Source organism: Cavia porcellus, unplaced genomic scaffold (genome assembly GCF_034190915.1).
Source record: "Cavia porcellus strain 051 isolate PalLab524CR breed Dunkin Hartley unplaced genomic scaffold, mCavPor4.1 scaffold_8, whole genome shotgun sequence".
NCBI lineage: Eukaryota > Metazoa > Chordata > Mammalia > Rodentia > Caviidae > Cavia > Cavia porcellus.
Genome location: NW_026947491.1, coordinates 58,585,454 through 58,609,093, shown reverse-complemented (window position 1 = coordinate 58,609,093; position 23,640 = coordinate 58,585,454). Strand labels below are relative to the sequence as shown.

The 23,640-nt window shown below is 38.3% G+C and overlaps 1 protein-coding gene and 1 long non-coding RNA gene across 2 annotated transcripts in view; one reads left to right on the top strand and one right to left on the bottom strand.

Annotated features, from left to right (window-relative positions):
- The window catches only part of Hmga2 (high mobility group AT-hook 2), a 121,610-nt gene that overhangs the window by 58,516 nt on the left and 39,454 nt on the right, over nucleotides 1-23,640 (bottom strand). The gene's annotated exons all lie outside the window — the stretch shown is intronic.
- Nucleotides 9,586-21,722, top strand: LOC134477352 (uncharacterized). The gene is made up of 3 exons (XR_010049352.1): nucleotides 9,586-10,868; nucleotides 19,747-19,797; nucleotides 20,402-21,722. It is a non-coding gene; the product is annotated as an uncharacterized LOC134477352 (long non-coding RNA).

The window sequence follows — 23,640 nt, the reverse complement described above, 5'->3', positions numbered from 1 at the left end:
ATCTGTGCACCAAAATGGAGAGGTCAGTTTTGCTTTTGCATCATTAAATATACAGTTTTACAAGCACTAATGAATACAATACTTTTCCAGCATGACGGCTTGAAAAACAATCGACATACTTTCCTGATGCATTTTGCAAATTTCCTTTTGTCTGGACTGAAAAAACTTTATTATTATAGTGCTTTTATGAACAAAATGCTTAGTTTTGCCAATGTAATGTAAAAAAATCTATTTGAAAGAAATGTCTACAACAGGAATAAATTTAAGCACAGAATGAGGTAAATGCTCTGAATGACCCTGATTCAGGATTCTCTATAAATGGAGAGTACCTCTCCACCACTATAGAGTTCTCTGAAATCTTGCCAAATGCATAAATCCTGGAAACATCTTCCAAAAGATAAGAATGAACTTGGAAAATGGATCATCAAAGAAATATGCAGTGCCAATAAAATAAACCACACACATACACACAATTTTCATTTACCAGACCCTCTTTCACAAAGCCAGCAGATGGTAGAGCCCTAAAATTGAGTTTTTCAAATTGCAATCTGATTTTCTATTTAAACCAGAGATCTTAACATGTTAAAAGAAATGCAGTGGATATAATACAAACACTAGAGATAGATACCCAGCTCACATGGATGGACAAAGAGACGAATGTAAAAATACTATCAACTCTCAGCTATGTAAGTTTTTGTACACCAATATTTCTTCATGGTACTATAAGTTAACATGTGAATTTAGAAAATACCATCATGGACACTGCACTTCAGAGAGTAACATTTTTTTATATGCAAAGCTACACTGTAAGGACGGGACTACAGGGTGCAAAGCCAAACATCAATCCCGCTCTTTTTCCTCTGAGAAGATTCAAACTATTCTGCTTTCCTTTTGAGCTTCACCCAGCAAAACTAGACCAATTTTTGCCACTTAATGTTTAAAACTACAGCCGTGATTTACTTCTGGGTATTGTTTTCCCATGACTCCCAAGTTAGCTCTAATCATGATAGTGGGGGGCCAAACAGAACATCCTTAGAAACTATTGTGACTGAAATCCTGCTATATTGTTACGAATGAAATCTCAAAGGAAAAACAAAAACAAAAATATTATCCAAGTGAATGTAATGTTCCTTTTTTTTTTTGGCAGCTTCTTACTATGTATTTTAGGCTGGCCTTGAACTCACTGTGTAGCCCAGAGTGGCCTCAAAGTCACAGTGATTCTCCTGCCTCTGCCTGCTGAGACCTGGGATTATAGGAAAGCACCACCACACTTGGTGTAATGTTATTCATTTTAAATAGTCATTTTTCATATTGCAAACTTATACTCTCAGAAAAGAAAATGTTGAAGAAACACAATTTTAACCAAAGAGGTTATCTGTTCCTTCTCACGTGCATCCAGTTGGCCTCTGCTCATACACTGCTGAATTCTGGAGTACCCTGTCATGGCAGACTGTTGTCATGAAACTAAATGCCTTGGATTTTAGCATGGCCACACCTTGAGAAAAGACAGTCCATGTGGCTGTTAACAAAGCGAGTCTTCCTATGATCCTTGAGGGTCCTCCTGTATTAACAGCAATTAAGCAGCTGAGATGTAATTTCACTCTCCTTCATGCAGGACCCTGTCTCACCTTCAACAGGAAATGGGGGCTGAGTCAGTGGGGCATGACTATAATAGGAGTCTGTGACCGCGGTGCGGTCCAGCCATCAGTATAAATCTGTCATGGACACACTTGCAGAGGAAGAAGGACTTCCATACACTGCAGTCTTTACACTTTTTGATGCAGATACAGATTTATGGCACACAGGAAGCAGAGAGCCTTTGAGCCAAAGGGGCCCTGTGAATCAAGGCCATTTTGTAGGTTTCCGCCATTCGAAAGAGCTACACATTTATAATTGTGCTTGAAGTCAGCCTCCTTCCAGCCCCAGGAGACAGCACCATTTGGTTGAAATAAAATCGAGGACTTTTCCCAACAGCTGGCCAGCTCTAGCTTTACGTTTTAACAACAGGATGAATGGATTGAGGATTGCTGAAGGGATCAGAAAAGCGTTATGCCGGACTTTTAGAGACCTTCTCCCCGACTATGACTTCTCCTTTAAGATTCATTCCAAGATGATGAACTCTACCTTTGAAGACTTCTCTTGCTTGGTTCACCCAACACAGTTGACTCTTTCACTTAGATACTTAAAAATGATTCAGTTGAGACTTTAAGGAAATGTCTCAAAAGTTGTAGGCGAGAGAAAAAAGGAGTAGCTAGAAGTAAATGAAAAGCCAGTCCACAGTTGGTGTTAATTAATTAAAAACACAGTTTCAAAGCATCCCTAATAGAAGACTTCCTCCATGCAGCTAGTATCTGATTCAGGGAGTGACTCAAGTAATAAAATCACAGTGAGACGACTCTTGTGGTGCTGGCAGGCCAAGTTCAATATTTTCCCTGTGAGGCATGCCTGTACTATAAAAAGAATGTGATGTTTGAAAATGAGTGTCTCCGCTCTCTGTGTGCTGGCATGAAAAACCTCTCCGAGCCCTCCTGCCACATTTTAAGAGCACAGTATGAATCACAATCATGTGACGAGCGCCTCCTTGCCAAATTCTTTTATGCTGCTACCACGGTGCGCTCCCTCTCAGGTCTCTGCCAGCAGCCTCTGTCCTCCGGCCAAGACCATCACTGTGTCAGCCAGGCAGAGCACTCTGCTCCGATTCACCAGTGAGGGAGCGAGGAGGTACACCATTGTAAAGGCTGCAATCGCCGAGTTGATTAAGTGGCCAAGAGTGGGGACTTAAAAGTCTCCTGAGAGAGGGAGCAGAGAAGCTTCAGAGAAAAGAAGGGGACCCACAAAAGGACTGGTTATTTTGGATAGAGAAATCTCTGTTGTTATGGCACAGGATTGAGCTCTTAAAATTAGTGTTTTCTTTTAGTTTCCCTGAGAAATGATCACCAACATTATGGGTCAGGAAACCAAGACTCCAGATTGTTAGACAAGTGACAGGCTACAAACACAGAGCCAAGGGAGGAAGAACTTAGCCCAGAAGGTAGCTAGTGTCCTTGTCTCACCTGGCAACCCAGCCAGCCCAGTTCGCCAGCTCCAGCTAAAAGAAGCCAGTAAACGTCTTCTATCTTGGGCTTTTCAATATTTAAGCAACCTTCTCATTGTCCCCTAAATGTCCGCTTTACTCCTTTCAACAATCCCAGTGTATGAAAATGTCTGTTTACCAGATTACTAGTCATGGAGTCTTTTCTCTACAGTCCTGACCACAGCACCACCCCCAAGCCTCACAGTCATCCCCAGTGCTGTTCCAGGGTCACAACGGAAACTGACAGCGTATGGAGGAAAATATCATTGTAGTTCAACATCATGAATCATTACTGATGGAGCCACTCAACGTTTATCCCCCACTTACATCTGCATTTCCTTCACGTTCCTTTTTTGCTGTGGTTAACTACAGATTAATCGACTTGCCAGTTTTCTGGCTGAATTTCTTGTAAGCCTAACACCGTCTGGCCCCTAAGAGGCAGAAACAGATCATGAAACCAGGAAGATCTCTGGAGTCGGAATGCTTGCTTATCCCTGTCTTTTAAATGGCTTGTTAGGCACAGTGTTTGATATCAACACTGTGTTTAAGGGGTTAAATACATTACAGTGACAACATTAAGTACATCAGGGTGTTTCAGTGGATGACAAAAAGAATGAAAGGCTCCATGCATGTGGAATAATACACAGAAGCAGTAAAATACTCATTTTGATCTCAGTGTAACCTAAAAAAGATTTAAGCTGTCATGGAGTTGTGGTCTACCTGAAAACAGGGTTTTTGTGTTTGTGTTTGTGTTTGGAGGAGGCTATGCTGTTGATTTATAGGACATAGGCAGAAGTTTGAGTCACTTTATTAATAGGGCTGCCAAAAAATTTATATCATAGGCAGAAGTATATTATTTTATACTAGACGATAGTCTTGTTCTTTTCATTAATCAAATCACAAGAATATATAACAAAATTCTAAGCAAGATTTTGAGAAAACATAAAAAAACTTTAACCTGTTAATTTATTTATCATTTATTCAATAAGCATAAATTATGAATCCACTATATCTCAGGCACTGTGCTAAGGGCTGGTATACAAGAACACATAATAGAGGGTCTTTGTCTTACTGAAGTGGAAAAGTCTTTTCTATACTGGAGTTTATTGGGATAATACAATATTTTAAGTGCTATACTTGAATACTGGCCCATACTCTGTAACTCACTAATTCTGCAACACAATAATTTTTAGGATTTGGGCAACTGTTATCTTTGTTAGCATTTTTTCTAATGAAATTAGCCCAGAGGAATTTGTAGGTGTTACTTTATTAGACTGTGAGCTGGTAATGCTGTTGTTGCATGTAAGCTATTAGTTCTAGCAATCATGAATGGATTAAAAGTGGGTAAGAATTAGTGGAAAGACAGCCGGATTTTTTTTTTTTTTTTTTTTTTTTTTTTTGAGAACAAGGACTGCCTTATAAATGGGATGAGGAGAAAGAAACAGGTGGTACAATCTGACTAAGCAAATTTGTCCTGCCTAACTCTATCATCTATTAGCCTTTGACTTATCTAGTAGGTTACTTTACCCTCTTTATCCTTTGGTTTCTGCATCAGTGAAACTGTCTACATTATTGAGCTGTTTCAAGAAAGAAATATTCTCATAATAGCCTGGATATGTACTTTCTCATGACCTAATCCATTTCCAAGCTAAGATATGTCAACAATTACCCACTGCCTCTTTAAAAGCACAGCCCAATTCATTCACCATTCTATAAACCTGGCATATTCTGTTGCACATCTTATTAGCCTTGTGTGCTGAGATTTCAGTTAGCATTCTTGAAATTGAAACTCAATAATATTTATCTGTTTCAATCTCAAGTATATATACTTATATATTTATATACTATGTATTCCCTGGCAATATACTTACTGTAAAAGGTTGTCTATAAACATTTACAACACACCCTCAATTTAATGCTAAGGTCACCTTATTAGGAAAGATAAAGGGAAAATACCAAATAATACTGGCAGCTAATAGTATCCCCAGGCTTGTGTGAGTTGTAGTAAAAAAATTCCTTCGTCTTTCCTGTGATTTGAGACAAAACAATAACCTTGTATTAATTATACCAAGTGATCTTACCAAAATTCAAATGAGAGAAATCTTAAATATCTCTATGGATACTGGAGTTTATGTGGCAAAGGCAATAAAAAAGATTTAAGAGGTTAAAGTAGATACAATGAATATTTCTTTTAAGAAATACTATAATATAATATAAATGCTTTGGATATTGTGGTATATCTAAGAGTAGGTCATAAAATTCAAAAGCATATCGAGCATGTAGACTTTCTTGCTAATGTGGATACTCACTATTGGGAAAAGCATAGCAGATGCACCTGCAGAAGGGGGGACTGTCCCTGGGTATTGATGTCATGGTTGTTGTAGGAGGTAGCACACTGTAAGCTTGCTCGGCTCATCTGGGGAATGCACCAGTGAATCAAAGGTATAAGCAAAGTTTTATTCAAGACAATATCTGACTGGGTTTGGTGGTACATTCCTGTAATCCCAGCGCTCTGGGCAGCCAAGGTAGAAGGATCACAAATTCAACATCAGTCTGGGCAACTTAGCGACTTAGCAAGACTCTGAAAAAGTGGGTGGAGGTCTGGGGATGTAACTGCGCAAAGGCTATGGGTTCAATCCCCAGTATCACAGGGGAAAACAGGAAAAATATCTGTGTCTCCTCAACTCACAAACTGCACTCTATGCACCCAAACTCTTGTGGAAAAAGGCAGTAAAAACTTCAGGAACACTAACTACTGTTTCTCATAGTTTGCATAGGTGTGTGTATGTTTGTGTGTGTGTGTGTGTGTGTGTGTATGTGTGTACATACATGTGTGTCTGTGTAAATGAGAGCTGCTGAGAAGAAACACTAATAGAAAAACTAACAGGATGATCTAAAGACACATTAATACCATGGAGTCAAAGGAATGAAAGGACAATTAGAATAATAAATTGAAACACTGTTTTTTAAAGCTTATTCATAGCAAGCTAAATTGGCTACAGATCTCTTACTATAGGGATCCTAGTGACTGAACTCCAAAGACTCTTTACTGTTTAATTATTTTAATTTTTGACTATCTGGACATTGTTCTTTCAGATTTTTAATTCCATAAATTCTAAGTGCTATATAAAGTAGTTTGTTAATCTTCTTCCATATAGCAACTCATGGAACGACAGCTTCAAAAAATAGCTAAAGTTTTCATTGTGCTTACTGAATTGGCCTTAGAGCAAATCATCATTGAACCCCTCTGCCTTTGAAATTCCTCACAAAATAACACACACTGCAGAGTGGGGGCCATTTGTATCATGAGCTCTTTGTAGAAAAGGGGTCACTTAAATGCCAAATGAATAGATTGAGGTAACTGGCCTGCTACAAGTTTTGGGCCATGAGAAACACACATTGCTTTCTAAACAAGCTCAAAGCCATTAACAACCCCAAGAATTTCATGACCTACAGCTCAAGGGAGTGCTCCTTACATATTAGAGACCTGGGAAAGGCAATGGATAAAACAGGAAAGGAGGAGTTCAATACAGTCTGGTTTCAAACAGCAGGAATATGTTCAAGATGAGACACAGAGGAAAGGGAACCACGACCAGTGAACGCTTAGCCAGTGGGTAGAGAAGTTCCCTCTGGAAATTTCTCTCGAACTCAAAAGTTTGCTTCTGGAATTCACACTTCATTCTCTGAATATCTCTGTGCTGTATAGTACTGCCTCAGTACACGAACTAAATTCTTTCCATGATTCTGGTTGCAGTCTGTGTACTAGTTACTTACGATAATTTTTTTAAGAACAGAGAATACAGAGCAAAAAAACTACATATGAAAGCAGAATTCAAGAATATGATCTCTTGCTTATTAGGCTGAACTAGTAATTTACTTGCAACAGAAGATATTTTCATGGGAAGAGTATCTGCTATCATCAGATAACACTGTGAAACAATTTTGAAACTCTGACTCCAGTCGCTCACCATTAGGTATACAAACCTTTTCTGGTTATTATTTGGACCAGGGCATACATGACTGACAACCCGTTTTACAAAGTACTTTTTAAAAATGAAATTAGTTTGAGACAAGAGTATGCTGTAAGGTGCCTAAGTGATCCTGTTGCTGCAAAGCAAGCTACTCTCCAGCATGTTTTTTATTCCCAGGGACTGTACACGTTCCAGATGATATCACCAGGGCTTCTAGTGAAGAGAAAATAAACGAATGAGACACACATTAGCTCATGTGGCAAATCACCAGGTTTGCCAAGTGGAAAAGAACAAAAACTTAGAAGGAAAACATTTTGTTTTCAATCTACAAGGATATTAATAAACTCTAACCCAGCATTCTGTGACTAAATTTCTCAGGAAGAAGAGTCTCTTCCAGCCAAAAGAACATAACAAACTTCTGTATCTGAGAAATATGTATCTCGTGATGTCATTTAAAATCCCATTATCATGACCAAAACTGGCTGAAAACATGTTTCTCGGGCATCAAAAAAGAAAGGGGGAGGCAGGAGAGAAAGAGAGAGAAGAAAGAGGGAAGAGCCTTGATGAAAACCCTACCTCAATTTCTAATTAAGAATAAATAAATTTGACGAGTACAATCTGACACATTATAACACAGTTCAAAATAAAAATTTTCTCCAGATAAAATTCTAAGGAATAAACAATAAAAACCAACTTGCTGTATGTAACAAAGAGAATGAAGTATAAGAATTTGAAAAATTTCTTGATAGAGCAAATGTTCTATGTAAATATAATGTAGGTATACCAGACAGGAAGAAGGAAGCAAATTATACTACTGAATAGTAAAGAGAAATAGAATCAGTTGAAAGGATGATTAGGATTTAAAAACTTACTAGAAAAAAATTTTTTAAAGGTACAGTTTGGAGGCCAAGTGATTAATGCCATCAGTTAACACCGACACGGCACTTACCATGTGCCAATCCAACTTGAATCACTCTACATAATTAATTCACTTAATGATTCTTTATGATACTAAGAAGTTACATTATCATTTCCATTCTACAGCACAGGTCCCAAAGCACAGAGAGATAAAAAAATTGTCCAAGGTCATTTAAGTAGTGGTGACTAGCATATATTAATCTAGAAATATCTAGTCATACACTTTCAAGAATACTAGTAAGTACTGAGAACTTAGAAGCATAATGCCTTAATAAGTCTTAGAAAAACTGTTTAGTAAAGTCATCATGTCAAACGCTTCAGACTGCTTACTTTGAGGACAATTTTTTGAACGTCTTGGAAATAAAGTCAGCAAAAATAGATCAGTCATTGTCAACTGACCATGTTAATCTGGTAAAGATGTTAATTTTTACCAAAGCCCACAGAGAAAGTATGTACACTAAACTATCACGTGAGATAATTTTTCCCAGTTTTCAATCTCTTCCTGAGTTTTTTCCTTAAGCAGTACATGGATATATAAAGAACAACTAGCTCATTGATTTTAATAGAACAGGATTTACTTGGAAAGCAAGACAGTTCATTACAAACTGTGCCTTTCTGGAAACATTTGGAATTTTGAAAGAAGTTGTCTTGGCAATAATGTTCAGCCTTAATTTCTAGGTGAAAAACAGCAATGCATAGAAATTAATTTAAATTTAGATTAGGACTCCTGAGCAGGTAGGACATGCGCTCCTGGCTGAGAGCCAGGGAGTGCTTACTAAACTGAGTGACCTTGGGAAGTTCTTTAACTTCCCTAAGCCTCATTTCTCTCATCACAAAAGGAGGGGAATGCCATGGGGTTGTTGTGGAAAGGAAGTGAGATAACACACATAGAGTCCTTTGCACAAGATCTGACGGCCAGTAAGGGTTGAACAAATGCTCATTGTTGTTCTCATTATTTTTATTCAGTGATTCACAACCAGTTAATGTCAGAACAGGATGGAAAGCACGTTTGGAGTAACTGTTGTTTTAAACTTAGTTCCTTACCCCTTCCATAGCCCTGGACCTGGGGAGACAAAAGCATGGGTCATAAGACAGCATTATTTACTGCCTCTACAACAACTGTTTGTCCTTAAGGATGTGTTAGAACACAGATTAGGTTCAGATACACATTCACTAAGGGGTGAGCAGGGACCAGGGAGTCTGGACAGAACGATGCCATGGCTCACAAACCTGCTTCCTAACCCAGGTCGGGTTCCTCTGGCAAGGAGGCCTAGAGAATCTCTCATGTGATTAAACATTTTGACATCAAAATTGAACAAAATCCTGTCAACAGCCTGATTTTAATTTAAATGTGCTTCTAATGAAAAAGCAGCTGTTTCAAAGAAAAACTTCCCCACCAGATCAGCTTTTTTGAGCAATTTCTTAATCTTTCCTATTTCATTTTCTAGCTCCAGTTCTTGTTCAACCAAGGCTAGATACGGGCTCTTATCTGCGTGTTGTACCCAGTGCTTTGCCTAACACTTTTCCAGCTAATTCCCTTAACTACTGTTACAGGTGTTGCTCCTATTCCCATTTCACAGATGGGATAACCGAGGTAAAATGGATTAGGTAACTTGTTCTGGGTTACTAAGCGGTTTGTGGCAAAGCTGTGAAAACCAAACAACCCTATGATTGTTTGGGCCCTTAGGAGGCACCCTTTATCCACAGCCCAGTTATGTGCAAATGTTTCCCCAGGGCTCTGTTTCCCAGCAAAGCACAGGTTCCCTTTCAGCCGGACATCCCAGTGCTTTCTGGTGCTACCCTGGGCGGGCTGCTTTGTTTCCACGCTCAGCTGCTCCTCCGGCGGGGCCACCCCGGGGCTCTGCCCTGTTTTGTTTTTGCGGCTGGACCTCCTACAGACACAGCGCTGGCAGCAGGCAGCCCGGAGCACAGCCCAGGCTTCCTCTTTCCCTCCGTTCTTGGCGGCTTCAGTATGAACAGAAAAGGTGGGCAGGGGCCAACTGGCAGAAGCCACAGAAATAGCAGCGCGTGATTCTCAGGGGAGCAGCAGAAAGCCGGCCGCGGGCCTGCCCTCTGCCCAGCGCGCACTGACGGAGGTTGCTGTTGGCTCCGGTCACCCGCGGTTTCCACGCTCTCTTCCCTCCCTGCAGGGCAGACCAGGCCGGGGAGGGCATGCTCAGAGGTGGGCTCCGAGGTCCCGGGCAGCAGCTGACCGCCCGGGGGCAGGAGTGGAGACGCTGGACGGCAAGTGCCACCGTGACCCCAGGACCTCAGCTGCCTCCTAGCGGGGACCCTCCTCCGAAGGCTCCCTCGCCCGGAGGAAAGCTGTCAATCACCGCCGCGCATGCGCGGAAGGCCGGCTCTGGGATTAGCCGGCGTCCTGCGCCAGTCTGCTGCTCCTGCTGGCTGCTCCTCATTAGCAACCGCCGGGAGCAAAGCTGTGCGAGGCTGTTTGCAGCAAGCCCAGCCACAGGCAGAGAGGGTGACTCAGACTCTCCTTTGCCAGTTTCTCTGTTTCCTCCCCCTCTTCCCCTTTTCCTCTCTCCCTCTGGGTCTAGGACAATACTCTAGCCAGGACAGTTCCAGTCATAACTGGATCTTTCCACAATTTAGTAGCACACATGAGGATTTGTTGGAGTGGTGTTTTGTTTTGTTTCGCTACTATTAAGCAAGATTGCTTCATAATCCTTTAAGTGTTTTTTAGCCAAGTTGTACTTTCACATCCTGGCCAGCAAGCACGTGATTCACCCAGATACTACATCTGAAAAATAGGCTGATGCTGTTTCGTTTAGGAGACAAAAACAACTGAGCTGTGGAAAAGGACTACTGTCTCTTGGGCCAACAGGACACAAAAGTCTCAGACTGGAGAGCCTCGGAGACGAGGAGAAGGAGGAGGAGCTGCCGAGGTAGGGGTGCGGCTACAAGCAGTTCTTCTCCCTCTGCCTGCTCCCGCTTCCTCTTTCACACTCTGCGCCTGGAGCTGGAGCTTGAGCACAGCCAGACTTCCGCCAGTGCGGCTCTACCTGGCAGTGCTGGTCAGTTGTCTCAATTTCCCCTACCACCAAGATATGTCTGTGTGGGTTTTTTCCCCACAATCTACATTCCAACCAGAAAACAAGCTGTATTAGCACGGACAGAAAGGAAATCTGAAGCATTTTCTTTAAATGAATACTTCTGACTGATGTTTACTCAGCGGTTTTATGTGATAAGATCATGCCTGAAATATCAACTTTTTCCTTTCTCCCTATGATAAATATAGTCAATTATGATTATCCCCATTTCTCAAAAAACAAACAAACACATTCAGTGATCTGCCAAAAGGTTAAATGGATCCTAACTTGATTTTTTTTTTAAAGCAAAAAAAAATTCAACCTCAAGACTCAAAGTCCTGGAATAAGGTTCTCTTCACCATTGTGAAATTCCTAAACATTAAATAAGCACTCACTCGGAGAAACCAGACTGTGTATGTTGTCTGATTCTCAAGCAAAACAGCACAACATAAATGCCAACTTCTTATTTCTTATTCTCAGTCCTCCACACTACTGTACTATGCAGAAGACCTTAAACAAGTTATTTATAGTCTCTAAATGTACAGTTTACTATCTCTACAAGTTATTTATAGTCTCTAAATGTACAGTTTACTATCTCTACTATGAAGATCCCTGTTAGGGAACGTTAAATTCCCATCTAGCTATAAGATGAAATCTTTAATGCAAAACTCTTCATATTGTCAATGACAGTTTATATTTTAATCTTTAAATATCAAGGGCAACGTGAACTTCATAGCACAGAAATATTTCATTGTCATAACTTTTGAGAGAAATATTTGTACAAAAATTTTTTTTGCTCTTCTTGGGGAAAAAAATCATGTCATTAGGCTCTGTGAATGAGGAGATAGATGTCAGAAATACAGTATGGTGGAGAGAGGATTTATTAATTTTTTGTGAGCTGAAATGCTTTGAAAATGCATAGGTTTCCCTTGGAAAATGCTTTTGCTCCTAGTATTATCTCCAGTAATCAAGAGTTAGTGTCAAAGGTTTGTGAATGGATTTCAGAATGTGCAAGTGGCACCTCCCATCGTTAACTGTCTACATTTTTTTTATAACCACTTGCATACTTTTGGTCAACCACTGTAAAATAAACAGTCTTTCCCAAATGTTTTTGTTTTCTTTGACAGCACAGCAATAATTCACTTGGAATGCTGTAGAATGAATAGCACTTTAATGCTGTTGTAAGGCTGGATTTTTATGATTTCTATTCATCAAGTTGTTTTTAAATTAAAAGATGCCAGATTGAAAAGAGCATAAAATATTCTGGAGGAGTTTTATACCTATAGCTTAACTTCCTGTTCCCACCAATGTGTGTGTGTGTGTGTGTGTGTGTGTGTGTGTGTATGCATAAATGTTTATACTTAACATATATATTTTCATTATTCATCTAATCATGCTTTTAGTATTTAAATTATGGCACAATTTTGTGTTCATGCAAATGAAGTAAATTAATATTTATTCCTGCATTGAGAGGTTTTGAAAAAATGTCCTAACACATTTCCTGCTTACTTGATAAAGTCTTGATCCTTTTTCTCCATTCAGGTACGTAAATACTAAAGAAATATAAGCAGAAAACCTTTATAGTTTGTTTCAAATTTGACATAGCATGGTCAGAAGTTTTATTTTCCTTTTTTTGTGGATGGAGAGGATATTGTTATAAATATACCATATAAAAAGTGGAAGGAAAAAATAACTTGAGAAATCTGTGAACCGTTGCATAGTGAATCTTTGTAAAAGGCAACATGAGATAAGAAATTGGCGTTGGGGTGGTATTACATTTTCACTTTACTCTTCCTCCTCTTTGAGAAACCTGTTTTTATCCTCTACATAGCTGGAGACCTGAGATGTACAAATGCATAAATAAGTCTTGTGGGGAGTTTAATTCTAGAGGCTGAGAGTTTAATCAACTGAGCCATCACACCTACATTCCTTGCAAGTGATTAGCCTCAGATCCGTGGCCTGGCTTTGGGATTCTCCAGTAGAGAGCAGTGAAACACTGTGAGTAAACCTAATTCTGGAAACTAGAATAGATTCCAAGCTAGGAAAAAAGGCAACTGGCAGGTTCATCAGGGCTGCAAAAAATTGAGGAAGCTGGACTTGTAAAAAAAAAAAATGTTTTCCCAAATTGACATGTGTCCAGTTTGATACCACTAGCATTATTAGCAATATTGCATGTATTTAGATCTTTAAATGTTAGTCAAAACACTTGGTGTTTTGTGACAGTAAGGCACAAAACACAAAAGAAAGCAGTTTTCAAAAAACTAGCTTCTTATTTTAGTCCCACAGTTCGTAGACTGTTCCACATTTATTAGCTTTACTATTGAATGTTTACTAGATAACTTTCATTTATACTTCTTCGTATTATAAATGTCAGCTCTTGAATTTGGCCACCTGCTTTGGCAGTTCTTCAGTAAAAGCTTGGTAAATCAAGTAGAGATGTTTATACTGACACACTGTCTAACATTGTTGCAGAGAACGCTTTTCTAGGAAGTTTGAAAACAGTTCTCAGTGGCTCCAGTTCAAAATGAGGTTCAGAGTGAGGATGTGTAAATGGTGCTTCCAGGTAACATGATTTATGGCACTACACATTAACTTGCTAACAGAATAACACAAAAGTGTAAACGGTTACTGAACACCTCACCCTTGGGTGAGGTGCAGATAGGTTCTTCTTCCAATCACCAATTGCAGGATGACAGAAAATATTAGTGCATGAAATGTCTGGGCTGGGCTGCACTTAAAGAAAGTATGTATTTTCACATAAGGAAGTATGAGCCTTCACAACCCCATGATGTGGTATGTATGACTTAACCTATTATTTTTCTTGAATGGAAAGAGAATATTATACTTTTTTGAGGCAAAGATATCAGAGAAGACATCTAAAGAAATAAGCAGATTAGTCACTTGCTCTACTGAAGTGAGAAATAATACCATGTGTATATATATATCACATAAACTTTTGGCCAGTGGTTTGATGAGTTCCCAGGCTGAAACCTTTTTCTATCTTCAAAGCACTGGGCTCAAATGCCAGCCTCTGTGTACAGGCTGCCAAAATCCTTAGTGAAGCATGGGGCACTACACATTAAAGGGGAGAGGTCAGCATGGCACCGTGCCCAAAAAGCACGCTGTACAGCAGAGTGGACTTTGAATAGGCCGGCTCACATCAAAAGTCACCATGTGTTTTACTTTTCCCTGGTGATCCTCTGACCTTCATTTGGAATCTTCTCTAAGCCATTCTATCTTGAAGGTCCCCCTTTACTTTTCCCAAAGCTCCTTGCTGCAGAACCACTCCAGCAAAAAAAAAAAAAAAAAAATAAGAAGACTACTTGCAGAGAACAAATACAACTTCAGCCAGCACATCCGAGAGCTTCCTGAAGCTTCCTGAAGCAGAAGACACAGGCAGATACAGAGGTGGTGGCACTGCTTGGGAGGCCACAGTTCTGCTGCCCCAAGTCAACGTTAACACCCCTTGACTTTTCCCAAGGTTTCATAAGAAATCACTCTTTTTCTTGGTATTTCTTTTTTCCCCTTTCTTTCCTTTTTCTTGTTCTTATCAGTTCAAACAAGAACAATGAATTCCACAAGCCCACAAGAATGTGACAAGGTGTCAACAAAGCCAACCAGGAAGGTGATGTATGGCCCTTACAGTGCCCATAAATCACTTCACAACCAAGACTACAAAGAATGAACCAGCAAGCCAGAGCCCAGAGTGCAAGCTTGCTTCACCCTCAAACATTCATAGTCCTCCAACCCAACGTGCTCCAGCACTCTGGTTGCCACTCACCTGTCACCCGTCCATCAGCCAGCTGGCCTGCACAAGAGTTAGAACAAGTTCTTTTCCTTCAGTGGCAAATACTGAATATACGTGGTAGTGCGCTACTTAATTTAATGTGCCTTAGCCATGTAGCTATCTTGAAGGTTGCCTGGAAAGTTCAATATGAAACTTCAGTTCCCAAGGTTTATAAATGATAAAGTGCTTGTTCCTAGGTGAAAACTGGATTGAGAAAGTTTGGTTTTGAATGGTGAAGTGGTTTTATAGTTTTAAAAGTCAGGTTGCAAACTGTTTTACCTACTTAATAACGACACTAAAAGAAATTGAAAATTAGCAATTTGGAAACCCTTTCTGGGAACGTAGGATTCAGGTTTCTGAAAAACTGAATATGTAGTTGTGTATACACCAAACTGAAGGGGAAAGTGGAAGCAGTTAACATTATTTTATGCAAAGTAACTTACTGGCAAATATAAAATTATCAAGTAAATAATTTTCTGTCAAATTTTAATATATTTAAGTGATTTTAAATACTCTTTATACTATGATGGAGATGAGTGCATAGTGTAACTTTCTAAGAAAAAACTCCTGAAAATATTTAAGTATAAATGATTGAATTTATAGCAACTTGGAATCCAATCTATGAAAACCATGGTACAGAAATTGTTATTTTTTTTAAAAAAACTACTTAAATATATAGTAAGGCAACAAGAGAAGCCAAGTTAATTATCTGTAAACGTTTATTCATATGATAGACTGATTTAGAGCTACTGCATTCCTGCATAACAAGTTTGGGAGAAAAATAAAGACTTTCCAAAGAAATAGTTTTGTTGCAAACTAAAGAAAATGGAAGAGAAAACTCATCAATTTCCATGATAATGACAACCAAGATCAGCCTTACATGAATGTGGTTCTATTTCTTCCCTTAACCATTTTTTTTTAAATCAAAGATTCTAAAACCAGCTAGAGTAGCAGAGATGAGCTAGTCTTCCACTGACTTAACTTCATCTATTTTCTAATGACAATAAAAATACTTCAAGGGGGCTGGAGATTAGCTCAGTGCCATTAGCGTCTGCCTTGCAAGCACTAGGTCATGAGTTCAATCGCTGGTACCAAATAAATAAATTAAAAAATCACCTAAATTGTTAGAACAGACTCGCAGAAAGTAGACCAATTATTAGTGTCATAAAAAATCTAAATACAAAAATCTGCATGAATGAGTCTTTGGATCGACTTTGAAGTAAACTAAGGGTTATTATCAATTCCATGTTCTAGTGCTTGTAAATAGATCACTTTAGAATAATACAACTTATCTAAGAACACAATTGTTTAATTAAACAAAATACATCTGCTACTACTGCCAGTAAAGTCATCAAAACAAGAAAGCACTGAGCTACTTGGAGTGTATTTTCTAGGATTAGCTTGAAAGAGTAAAAATTCAATTTGGGACTACGTTGGAAGAATTACTTCTTGTGTGAATTATTAAATACTATTAAATATATGCATCCCTTATTACTGTTTACATTTGTGATTTAAACAAAACCAAACCCACTAGGCTATAGTGTCAAACTACACAGTAATTCTAAAAGTATTATGGGGTGGGAGAGGAACTTTTCTGATTGGATAAAGGGAGATGAGAATGTAAAATTGTGTACATACAAACTGTGACATTCCAGTTTTCTTGCTGTGGAAAAACTTGTAGAAAAAGCTATTAAAAAGTTTCATTTTTATTATTATTTTTTTGGGGGGTGGGTACCGGGGATCAACTCACAACCTCACGCTTGCCAGGCAGGCGCTTATGCCACTGGGCTAAATCCTTGGCTGCTATGTCTGTTTCAAGGTGAGACTCTACTTTGCTGAGATGGACCTCCAAACAGGAAAAGGGAAAGGACAAAAGGACATGGGGGCCAACCACTTAAACTCTACCAGTATTTCTAAGTACTCTTGTGAAATACTAAAATTCATATGGAGATACCGAAAAATAGATGGGTTAGAATCCCAATCATTTATATTTACAAAGATATTTACATATCTTTTATATTAAAAAAAGATATGTTGCCAATCCATAAGGAGGTTCCAGATGTAAACCAGGGCAGCCTGCTTTATATGATTATCAGAGCAAAGAACAAATATGCATAAATTACTTGTACGCTGCTCCAACAAAGCCAGCAAGACACCTACTGGCACCCCATTCCTCCTCCTGAAAAAGGCTCTAAAACATCTAGAAGGAAATACATCCTCGGATGGTTTCCTGGCTTTATTGTATGAGAGCAACTCGATCCCAATGAAGATGATTAATATTTCTTGAGTTTCACCTCACTCCATTAAAGACTTGGACATACAGTTGTACTTAAGGCTTCTGAGCAGGGCTGACAAAACCTTAAACGAAACAGTATACTTCACATAGCCTTAAGTTATAAACATAAGTTATATACTTACTATTTACATTTTATGTATCAATTCTATTTATATCATTTGTACTAATTTGGTTGTAAATATACAAATGCTTTATTTTCATAGATAATAAATGAGATCTTTGAGCATATAAAAGATAAGTTCTTATTCATAATCACAACTACCTGGTATCAGTATATATAGCCCAATACTCAACTCCAGTTTAGTCCATAATGAAGAAAGGAAAACTGAGAAAGTATCACAAATTTGCCTCTATTTTATTGTCACTTCATTCATTCAGCAAATATTCTTTAAATATTCAGTGTAATATAAAATTCTATACAGTAAAATACAAAATGAAATCTCGTGTATTGTTTGCAATTAATTGACATATCTCGAACTTATCTTTTGTAGTGTACTTTTTGGAATTTGGGAATTTATGAAATTTTGCTATTACATAAAATTATAGACCATATATTAAAGCCTATGGCTATCCTACATGTTAGTCATCTAATGTTTCTGTTTTATAATTGTCATAGAAGCATGAGTAAATACCACAGCAAAACTTGAAAACAGGCCTCAATTCATTAGACATAAATAATTTTATGAGGATGGATATAATGAAATGTAACAGGTGATAAGGTTGAATGTAAATACATGTTTATGCACACATATATAATATGTTCACATTATACATCTATACATACATATTTTATGTCTAACAAGCCACTGACTTTTTATGAAGGTCTTTTAGTTTTTAAATGGGAAATTAAACATTATCCCTAATATATGTGATTCACTAACAGGGAAATTGGAACTCTCTCTTCTCTTAATTCTAGTCTATTAAAGTAAATCTTGTCCTGCAACCACAACACCAAAGGCACACCTAAGTTCATGGGTAATCATCTCATAGCCATAAGAAACCTCTGCTGCCAATAGTTGCCTACAAGGTTCTCACAGCAGCATTCATTTCTAACAAGCCTGGCAACAGAATCTAGAGAGCTCCTGGTGCAAATGCAGACACATAGCTTGTTCAGGTTCATTCCTTGAATGCTTTTTTTTTTTTTTTTTTTTTTTGTCTTTTTCTTTCGGTACCGGGATCGAACTCACAACTGCCTGCTTGCAAGGAAGGCACTTATGCCGCTGAGCTAAATCCCCAGCCCCTTGAGTGCTTTTTATAAGACAGACACTGTGCACTGAAAATAAAAATATAGGTAAAGCATTACTCTATGTATGAAAATATATAAATAAAGGATTACCATATATTGCCAAATATGCTCTATCCAAGTATGTGCAAACTCCTACAGAGTAAAAAAAAAAGGTGATAACTAATTCTGAAAAGGAGAATATCATTATTTGAATTAGAGCTAGGGCGAGAGACTGCAGTTTGATCAAATAGAGAAAAATGAAAAGAATGTGCCAATGAGTGTAAGTATGAAAGAACCAATCTAAATTGCAGAAAAACTGATCTTTCTATACTAAAAGAAGTAAAGACTTTAACTAATGAATGGTAAGAGGTAAGATCAGAAACTAGACCTAATGCTATAATCAACCTAAAAAGTTTGGACTTTATCCCTTGATGAATGTAGCCATTGAAAGTTTCTAGCACCGGAGTGATAAGGTAAGATAACACTTGCAGTGATATTGGAGGTGGGCCGGACAAAGACTAGAGACAGCAAGGAAACTAGTAGAAGTGCAAATAGTTCAAGTGAGGGGTGATAAGGACCTGTGCAAAGAAGCAGAGAGCTTGGAAGAAAGAAAACTCAAAAGGTATTTGAGAGCAACAAATGAGAGGACTTTGCAAGGACTGAAACTGGAGGAAGGAGAGAATCAAGAATGATCAAGTAAATGATGTAGTCTTAAGCTAAAAGTGTAGTCATAGAAATGCAGATAGCAATTGAAACATACAGGTCAGGAAATTAACTCAGTTAACTCAGAGTGGTCTAACCCTGGAGATGCACCTGGGCAGAGGGTGGGCACAGAGAGAAAAGCGTACCAGACTTGCTAAGTTCTCTGATCTCTGACAAGAGAAGAAACATTGCATCAAATTTTGGTTCTCGGATCTGGGGAGGGAATGTGTGCATATACCCCTGTAAGCCCAAGAAAGCTCTGATGCTGTGGTACAGCTTTGCCACACACATAAGGCAACTGTGGTATTAGCACATCTAATAGGAAATTAGAAATGGTTTCTAATTAAAGGTCATTCCATTATTCCTGAGCCCTCCAGATGAGAATTCACTGGATGAGGTATGGGGAGAAATCAAACTGCAAGAGATGTTTAAAAGATCCTCAGCAGTTCATTTGACACTGTTCTGTGGAACTGACTACCTGAGTGGGAACTAAAAATGGAGTGTGTTTTAAGAAAGGAATGTCGTTCTCCAACCTAAAAGGAAAACCACACTTTCAGAATCCCCAGAGGGAAGGGATGTGATGATGGATAAAACACATTCTACCTCATTATTTTTTAGCTTAGAGAATCTAGATATGGAACATACAAAGTAATACCTGGAAGCAGAGCTAAAGGTATCTTGCTTCTATTAGTGAACTTATATTCATTTTCCATTCATACCCCAGAAGGAAGAAACCCATAAAAATGCATTAAGAGGACCAGAAAGACACACTAAGGTAGGGACCAACAATTTCTTTTTCTGCCAAGGGTCAGACAGCAAATATTTGGGGATTTGTTGGCTACATGATCTCTATGGCAGATGCTTGTTTCTGCTCCTGTACAAGATTGACCACAGGCAACATGTGACCAAATGGAATCATGTGGGTCCCATGCAACTTCACGAGTCAATATTGAACTGAATCGCATGAAACTTTTGTACCACAATATATTATTGTTCTTTTTATTTTTTGAACATTTAAAACTATACAAGCCCATATGGTTATATATGGTGAGGTCTTCCATATTGCCCTGGCTGGCCTAGACTCGTGATCTTTCTACCTCAACCTCCTGAGAAGCTGAGACTACAGGTATGTGCCACTGTGCTCATAAATAAATATTTTGAAAGCCAGTTTCTAAAGAAGAAAATTGACACAACAAATAACTATGCTGCATCAGTCATTAGAGCATGATTATTAGCCTACAGTTTCTCTAAATCCAGTAATGCTTGACTGGTCGTTCTCTATCTTAGAAAACTTAGAAATCAAAAGTTTTCCATTTCGCATGTTGAGTGTTGTGTGTACTGTACATGGCCCTCATGACTTGTTACTACTTATTGTTTAGGTTTGTCCATTCTCTGGTCCTAATTTATACTCTCCTGCACAAGTGAGCTGCTGGGACTTGAGCACACTCTGTACCTCCCTGCCTTCATCGATTGGCTCCTACTTTGTGGAAAGGCCTTCTCCGGGAATCCCTCTTCCAGCTGTCATTCTGTGAGACTCATCTGAAGTGCCATTTGTCTCTCTGTAAAGCCTTCTTTATTTTATTTAGCTGGAATAAAGGCCTCATAGATGGTTGTTTATTGCTTACATTTTGATAAAAATATTTATAAAACCCCTGCTTTATTAGCATTTAAGAATTAAATAATAAAGTAAAATAATGTTTATAACATACTTCCCATAGCACCTAACACGTAGTTAAAAATAAACAGAAGTTGGATGTGGAGTCAGATTTACTCCTAGATTTTAAGTTCTTGAAGCTAAGAAGCAATATTTTATTTAGTTACACACAAACTTACATTGCTGACCTAAATGCACATATTAAGTGCTCAAACTCAATATAACTTGAATATTAAGCCCTATGCTTTTTTTTAAAATACAACTAAAAAAAATTACAATGTTTTTAATCCTAAATTCAATGTAAGACAGACTTCAAAATTGTTCACATTTCCATAATTTTTCTAGTTTCTTTGACTGTGAGGTTCAGGAAACCATAGACCTTGGAGATAGATAGACCTGAGATCAAGATTCAGATTGATTACATTCTAGCTTGAGTATCTTTGCAAGTTATTTAAATTTTCTGAGATTCAATTATTTTATTGATAAACTGCCAATAAAATGTTTTTAAAGGTAATAGAGGTGTCAATTAAGAGTATTAAATAGAACCCTGCCTAAATACCCCTATCTATATTACCTATATTGTGAAATGATCTTAAAATAGTATATACATGAGATGCAAATCATATCTTGATCATGCTTTCTTCAATACAAAAAAAGAGCAGCAATCTCCATCCTATTTTGTGAGAAAGAGTGCAATGTAAGCTTGGTCACTATGCCCTGGGGATCTGGAGATGGCCTTATTGACAGCACCCTCTTCTACTTCTCCCTGGTAACTTCACAAGCAAGAGGGGAATATGAACTATGACATCCAATTACATTTGAGGATCCAGCAATCTATCAAGCATAACTTTAGGATCTATGATGGGTCCCATCTGCTGGATAAGGTCCCTGAAATATAACCATTATGTATCATTTCCATTTCCTACTTAATGCTGTCCACTCTTTCTGTCAGTGATCCACTATCTTTCTTTTCTAATTTTGCTTTGATTTATGAATGCACACCATGATGATGACAGTACAGTACTTTGTTTCTTCTTCTTCTTCTTCTTCTTCTTCTTCTTCTTCTTCTTCTTCTTCTTCTTCTTTTCTTCTCCTTCTCCTTCTCCTTCTCCTCCTTCTCCTTCTCCTTCTCCTCCTTTTCCTTCTCCTTCTCCTTCTTTTCCTTCTCCTTCTTCTCCTTCTTCTCCTTCTTCTTTTTGGTCTTTTTGAGACAGGGTCTCACTATGCAGTTTACGATGACCTTGGGCTCACTTTGTAGCCCAGGCTGTTCTTGAATTTGCAAATCATTCTCCTGCCTCAGCCTCCAAAGTGCTGGGAATACAGGAGTGCACCACCACACCTGGGTCTCAGTACTCTTATTTCAAATGATGCAAACTCAAACTAATTTATCTCAGGAAACCCTACAAAAAATTAATCAGTGCTTACTTGATGTGGACTTGAGTGAGTCAACTCTTTAGAAAATAGGTTCTAGATGCATTCTCACTGATCTTTTCATAAATGAATATTCCTGCCTCACTAGTCAAGGGAAGGTAGCAGTTTAGCAATGCCAATCTTTTTACACATAATGGTACAAAAAATTAATGGTAATCTATCAGACACTTGTATGTAATGTGTTGATAGCCTGAGGCAGCATTAGAATTTATAATATTGTATTGTCTATAATTTTGTTTGGATTTACTTTTCAAACTCAAAATGCCACGATTCCATTTTTCTATTAAGAATATTTAATAAAAACCTCTAATCACGTAGTTGATAACTTGCCAAAATTGCCGCTAGTGAGGCTTTTTTAAAGACTAGCAAGACCAATTGTACCTGGGTTTTTGTTCCATTTTTTCATTCCATAAGCTTCCTTTACAATGTACTAAACTGGAGGAGAACTGTGGAAAAAATAGCAGTTACCTATAAAGAACTCTCAACACATTTTGAAAATGATTGCTTTAATTCTTTTCTTCATATTTAGGGTAAAGTGCTTTGGACCCAAATGAGGCGTCTCACAGCTTCAGTTCTTTCTTTCCTGTTTCCTACAGTCAAAACTGGAGGGTAACTCAACCCCTGCCCTCTTGCTAATGGACTGCTGCCAGGACGATATTCAAGTTTTCAATCTCCTTGGGCTCAATAAAACCACCCACCACTAAGAGAAGATCTTTGACATGTCCTGAGCTCAAAGAACAAATGAAAATGGCATTTTGGGGGGAAAAATGAAGCCGAAACAAAGAAGTCAGAAACACAATACTGCAAGATCAGGCACTTATCGGTACTGCAAGTGAAAAAAAGAAAAAAAAAAAAAAAAAAAAAAAAAAACTTCGAACTCAAAGGACTTAGATATTTAACCACTAGTTTTCTCCAGAGGTCTCACTGTCGTGAGAGGTCCTAGCAATTCCAGAGGCATTAAACAGATTCTCCCTTTTTGGTGAGGCCAGCCACAGGTTACTGGATATTTGTTCTTTCTTAGATGCAGATTCTTTTGTGAGCAACGTTGGAAAGATAAAGAACTCAGAAAAGAGGTGACAGAAGACAAAAGAGACAGGTCTACTAACTTTACTTGTACTGTACTTGTGATACAGCATCCATTTATTCTGTGGCTGGGGGCAGCATGCAAAACCAAACTTTAGTCAGTTTAGCAACATGGTGCCCAGTCCAGCCACACACACTCTAAATACTGCTGTAAAGAATCGCACAAGAAATAAGGTAATTCTAGAAATGTGTAAACAAGAAAAGCTACATCCTGGCCCTCATGGTGGTTTCAGTCTTGTACAGGTGACAACTATTAAGTATATTAATTCATATATTCCTTCATTTCCTCATTTCCTTCAAAACTCCACCCAAAATTCTTCTTCTGCAGACAGCCTCACTGACTAACAGCTCATGCTGTTAACTCTGTGTCCCCACAAGACTCATATCCTCCACTTTTGCACAATTTGAACTTGGCAGAAATAGTCTTCAGTTGATTCATGTGTATTCGGT